General features: G+C 38.4%; 1 non-coding gene across 1 annotated transcript; it reads right to left on the bottom strand.

Annotated features, from left to right (window-relative positions):
• Positions 1-2,247: 2,247 nt before the first annotated feature.
• Positions 2,248-2,356, bottom strand: LOC149768273 (small nucleolar RNA R71). Its single transcript, XR_016399703.1, has one exon. It is a non-coding gene; the product is annotated as a small nucleolar RNA R71 (small nucleolar RNA).
• Between the last annotated feature and the right edge of the window lie 4,340 nt (positions 2,357-6,696).

Raw genomic sequence — 6,696 nt, 5'->3', positions numbered from 1 at the left:
CCGAAAAGAAAAAGAAAAAAAAAAGAGTGAGAAAGGGAGAGATGTTGGTGTTTGTAATGGCTTGCTAAATCCTTTGGTTTAGGATGATGGGAGGATCCTTGACTTGTTACTCTCTTGAAGTAAACTCTGAACCTTGGTTTTAATTGAGTTATATCTTTTTATATGTTCCGATTCTCTCTTATTTATTTATTAGATAGATTCATCATGTTTTATATTTATTGATGCATGGGTTGCTCTGATATTTGATTTGTTGTAGACATAATTGACACGATGAATGCTTAAACATTGAGTTCATATATTCAAACGATATATTTCATGATTAGAACTATTTTATTTAATTGATCCTTGATCGAGAATCACCGAGTTTATTTGTTGAGAGTAATATTATCAAGGAGGATTCCAGATCCCTAACCATCTCTATCTTATTGAACTTTGTTTAATTCACCTATTATTCGCTGCTTTTAATTTCAAAAAAAAAAATCAACCAAAAACTACATCTGAAGTTACACTAATAATACATATACCGTTCCCTGAGGATTCGACCTCAGACTCCCGAGTTTTACTGCTTGTGCGATTCTCCTGCACTTGGGAGAGCAGTTTTATTTTCGAAAGCATCAAGTTTTTGGCGCCGTTGCCGGGGAACGGCTGAGTTATTAGTATAATTTTAGATTTAATTTTTACCTTAGTAGTTAGTATTTTTTTAAAAAAAAAAAATTAAATCTTTACTACTATTTTTAATTCCCTGCATAGTTTGCATCAAACTCTGATATCATAGAAAGGAGCCGTCTGATTTGACTCAAATTTGGTCAGCTAGTGCAAGACGCTTGTTCAATAATCTGAACGGTCTGATTGACATTCTGAGACTTTTAAGACCATTAGATTAATACGAAATCTTGCTGCTTTCTGTTTTAAATTTTCTGCATTTAATTTTTTTTTGAATCAGAATTTTATTGTTATTATATCTCATTAACCCTTGTTGCTAATTGAAAATTGAAAAAAAAAGTGGAAAAACCTAAAATTTTAAATTTCAAATTTCAGAATTCAAATTTCAAACTTCAACTCATAAAAATTAAAAAAAAAATAAATAATTTGCTTGATCACCTATTCAATGAAATTTAATGTCATGTCATAAAACATTAAAAAAAAACTCTTGATTGTTGCATATAGTATAAGGCATCAGCATAAAATATTCTAAGGGCTGAACCCATTTAAAAAGATAAGGTCGGGATTTCATCACTCGTCCTTAGCCCAAAAATCACCCCAGTGCATAAATATCCTAAGCTTAACTAAAATCAACTAGACGTTAGCCCCTAAGGACATTCGAGCTCAATAGGACGAAGACCACCGAAAGTTGCACGAATTTCGCTCTGTGGCTTAGTTGATGTCTAGGCAAGCTTTGTCCCTATAAGGGAGACAGTTCATCTGTTCGAGGCAAGTGGGTTTTAAGTGAGACCTTTGCGAACGCATCGTGACCCCTCCACTTACTTGGGAGCTTACCTGGTCAACTCGGTTCATTAGACCGGATTGGAGGCTTAGGTGTCATCTTCAAACCAGTTAGGAGCTGTCTAGAAATTTAAGAAAAACATTAGAAATTGAGGTGTAATGTTTTGTTGCATGTTTGATTGTGAATAGATTTTTGTTTTAGGGTATCATTTTAGGGTATCTTTAGTTGGTACTTATATTTATTTTTATTTTTTTAAAAAAAAAGAGAGAGGGAAATATTTTGCATGCTAAAGTGGAATAAGGACGACACCGGTCGATTAAGTCGTACAACTTTAGATCATCCCTTAGGACATACCCCTGAAATTCCTTCGCAATATCTCACACCTTGTGAGATGGCTGATTTAAATGAAGATGCGGGGAGTCACCACGATCGAGAATGTGAACCCCATGTTATGACCCTAAGACAATACCTACAACCGGCTAGGACTAGTCAGCCTTCATGCATAATTTTTTCTGATAATGTAGAACATTTTGACATCAAACCCGGGGTAATTCAATTGCTGCCCAAGTTCCACGGGTTAGAGTCCGAGAGTCCGTATCTTCATTTAAAGGATTTTGAAGAATTGAGCATTACATTTAGAGTGCCAAACGTCACCGAGGATGTCCTCAAGCTGACATTGTTTTCTTTCTCTCTAAAGGATAAGGCCAAAACATGGCTAAACTCTTTGCGACCTAGATCAATAAGAACTTGGCAAGATATGCAGAGAGAATTTTTAAAGAAGTTCTTCCCCACACAAAGGACCAACTTTTTGAAAAGACATATCAGCAATTTCTAACAAAAAGATAATGAAACATTTTATGAATGTTGGAAAAGATTTAAAGACCTTCTTCTCTCATGCCCTCATCACGGATTCGAAACTTGGAGAACCATTAGCTTCTTTTATGAAGGTTTATCTCCACAGTTGAAACAGTTTGTAGAGACCATGTGCAATGGTAGATTTTTAGAAAAACACCCTGATGAGGCGTGGGAGTATTTGGATTCCCTCGCTGAGACTGCCCAACTTTGGGATAACGGGGATAGAAACAATAAGTCTTTGCCTAAGCCTACTAGCTCTGCATAGGGAGGCATTTACAACCTCAGAACTGAGGATGATCTTCATGCTAAAATGGCAGCCCTCACTAGGAAGGTAGAAGAAATTGAGCTTAGGAAGGTTGAGCCTGTCAAGACTATAGAGCTTAGAAACGAGTGTTGTGGTATCTGCGATATGTCGGGTCATACTACTACAGATTGTCCCACCAAACCGGCATTCAAAGAAGTCTTGCACGATCAAGCAAATGCTATGAACTCCTACCAAAAGCCTTGTAATGATCCCTACTCAAATACCTATAACCCTGGTTGGAAGAATCATCCAAATTTTAGGTGAAGAAATGATCATCCTCAACAGTCACACCATTCAGTTCCTCCACCTGCACATCCTACTTTTGCATCACCACCCTCTCAAAAGCCAAATATCGAGGATACCTTGCACTCCATACAAACTTTTCTACAAGGTCAAGCTAATATCAATGCTCAAAATACTCGAAATTTTGAAGACATAAGGAACCAATTGTCAATGTTGACTACCGTTCTAAGTACCCAAGAGAAGGGTAAGCTTCCAGCTCAACCCCAACCTAACCCACAAGTGCATGGCAGTAATAATACGGCTCCTTCTAGTTCGCATACAGAATATGCAAAGAGCATCATGAGTTTGCGTAATGGAAAAGTCATTAATCAGACCGTCCCATTGAGACCGCAGGTCACTTCTAATTCTAATGCTCCCAAAGCCGATGAAAGGGACAAAGAAAAAATTGAGGTCCCAACTTCTACCGAGAAAGTAGAATGTCCTTTTCCTCCACCTTTTCTACAACGGTTAAAGCCGTTGCAAAAGCTCGAACCTAATTCTGAAATTCTTGAGCTTTTTAAGCAAGTAAAGATCAACATACCTCTTCTTAATGCAATCAAACAAGTACCCTCATATGCCAAATTTTTGAAGGACTTGTGTACTGTTAAGCGCCGATTAAATGTTAAGAAGAAGGCATTTTTAACTGAAAATGTGAGTGCTATTAAAGATCCAGGTTGTTCAACCATCTCATGCATCATAGGTGACTTTAGGATAGAGCGAGCATTGTTAGATTTAGGGGCGAGTGTGAATTTGTTGCCATATTCTGTGTATGAGCAACTTGGTTTAGGTGAGTTGAAGCCAACCTCCATCACTTTGCAATTAGCTGACAGATTAGTTAAAATTCCAAGGAGGATTATCGAGGATGTATTAGTCCAAGTAGACAAGTTATACTTTCTTGTCGATTTTATTGTATTGGACACACATCCGGCTTTGAACTCACAGTCTCAGATTCCGGTCATTTTAGAACGTCCATTCCTTGCAACTTCTAATGCATTGATTAATTGGAGGAATGGCGTCAAGAAGCTTTCTTTTGGTAACATGACCTTAGAACTGAACATTTTTAATGTGTGCAGACAACCCAATGATCCTGAAGAGAGTAAGAAGGTTGATTGGGTTGAAACCATCGCAGAAGAATATTTGTTAGCTAAAGCAATTAACGACCCATCCAATGATAGCTTAATTGATTGGTGTCCTAATGGAACCGATGATGATGATTTGTCAGTCACACCTATTGTGGATAATCTGGATATCAAGATGGTCAATGGGTGGAGACCAAAAGTAGGAGAATTTGAGAGGTTGTCGCCTCGAGAGGTGAAAATAGTACTATCCCATGAGCAAGCACCCAAGCTCGAATTGAAACCCTTACCAAAGGAACTTAAGTATGCTTTTCTTGGACCCGATGACACTTTTTCTCATCTCGTCTGAACTTGATCATACTCAGGAAAAAAAATTAGTTGGTGTTCTAAAGAATCATAAAGGAGCCTTAGGGTGGTCTATTGCAGACTTGAAGGGGATTAGCCCCTTAATCTGTACGCACCGGATATATTTGGAGGACAATGCCAAAACCACAAGGCAAATGCAACGAAGGTTGAATCCTACGATGAGAGATGTGGTTAAGGCAGAAATCCTCAAGTTGCTTGACGTGGGTATTATTTACCCAATTTCCGACAGCAAGTGGGTAAGCCCTACTCAAGTCGTTCCTAAGAAGTCGGATTTGACGGTGGTAGAAAATGAACAAGGTGAACTAGTTCCAACTCGTGTTCCGACGAGTTGGCGCATGTGTGTTGACTATCGAAAGCTGAATTTGGTCACACGAAAGGATCACTTTTCTCTACCCTTCCTAGACCAAGTGTTGGAGAGAGTTGCAGGGCATGATTTCTATTATTTTTTTGATGGCTATTCGGGATATTATCAAATTGAAATTTCACCAGAAGATCAAGAGAAGACTACCTTCACTTGTCCTTTTGGCACATTTGCTTTTCGACGAATGCCATTCGGGTTGTGTAATGCACCTGCAACGTTTCAAAGATGCATGCTCAGCATCTTTGAAGACATGAACGAGAAGTTTTTGAAAGTGTTCATGGATGACTTCTCCGTTTTTGGTGACTCATTTGATGATTGCTTGTCACATTTACAAGCAGTCTTAGCTCGATGTATAGAAAAGAATTTGATATTGAATTGGGAGAAATGCCACTTCATGGTACCAAAGGAAATTGTCCTAGGACATATTGTTTCATCGAAGGGCATGGAAGTAGATAGAGCTAAGATCGACTTAATTGCTAAGCTACCTGCACCCAAGACGGTTAGAGATGTTCGATCATTTTTGGGACACGCCGGATTTTATAGGAGGTTCATCAAGGACTTTAGTGTCATAGCTCGACCATTATGTAACCTCCTGTCCCTTGATACACCATTCAATTGGACTGAAACCTGTCAGGAGGCATTCGAAAAGTTAAAGTCTATACTTAGCACTACACCCATCGTACGACCACCTGATTGGTCATTACCTTTTGAGATTATGTGCGACGCTAGCGACTATGTGATAGGAGCCGTCCTAGACAACGCAAGGATAATAAGCCATATGTCATTTACTATGCAAGCAAAACTTTAAACGATGCTCAAATGAATTACACCACCACCGAGAAGGAATTGCTTGCAGTAGTATTTACCTTAGATAAATTTCGCTCTTATATCCTTGGTGCTCCTATTGTTATCTTTACAGACCATGCAGCGTTAAAATATTTGCTGGATAAGAAAGAGGCCAAACCACGCTTAATACGATGGATACTTCTTCTCCAAGAATTTGATATCACTATTAAAGATAAAAAGGGAGTAGAGAATGTGGTTGCTGACCATTTATCACGGCTAGTTTTTCATGATTCAGTGCCACAGTTTTCCATCAAGGACTCATTCCCTGAAGAGCAGTTGTTTGCACTTTCTAGTATGCCATGGTATGCAGATATTGTAAATTTTCTTGTTACAAGCCGGATGCCAGAACATTGGGGGTCGACAGATAGAAAAATTTTCTTGCGCGAAGTAAAGAATTATTACTATAATGAACCCTATTTATTTAAATATTGTAACGATCAAATCTTTAGACGATGCATACCGGATCATGATATATAAAGCGTACTTTCTTTCTGCCACACTGATGCTTGCGGTGGACACTTTGCCTCTAAAAAAATTGTTGCAAAGGTCTTGCAATGTGGTTTCTATTGGCCTACTATGTTCAAAGATGCCCACGAGTTCTGCAGGACATGTGATTCATATCAACGTATTGGAAGTCTAACTCGTAGGCAAATGATGCCTCTTCAACCCATTACTATTATCGAAATTTTCGATTGTTGGGGCATCGATTTTATGGGCCCATTCCCACCATCTTTTGCATATGAGTACATTTTAGTTGGTGTTGAGTATGTGTCCAAATGGGTAGAAGCTGTGCCTTGTCGAACAAATGACCACAAACCAGTTTTAAACTTTCTTAAAGAAAACATATTTTCTAGGTTTGGGATGCCCAAGGTTATAATTAGTGATGGGGGAAAATATTTCTGTAATAAACCTTTTGAGATCCTATTACGAAAGTACGGTATCACTCATAGAATTGCAACTCCTTATCACCCGCAGACTAGTGGCCAAGTAGAGTTAGCCAATCGGGAGATTAAACGAATTTTAGAGAAAATGGTGAATCCATCACGCAAAGACTGGTCTTTAAAACTTTCTGACGCATTGTGGGCTTACCGTACTGCTTATAAAACTATTCTAGGTATGTCCCCATATCGACTAGTCTATGGAAAAGCATGTCATCTACCTG

Source organism: Phoenix dactylifera, chromosome 2, assembly GCF_051530095.1.
Source record: "Phoenix dactylifera cultivar Ajwa chromosome 2, Ajwa_hap1_PhDact_Kaust_v1.1, whole genome shotgun sequence".
NCBI lineage: Eukaryota > Viridiplantae > Streptophyta > Magnoliopsida > Arecales > Arecaceae > Phoenix > Phoenix dactylifera.
This window is presented reverse-complemented; position numbering and strand designations above follow the sequence as displayed.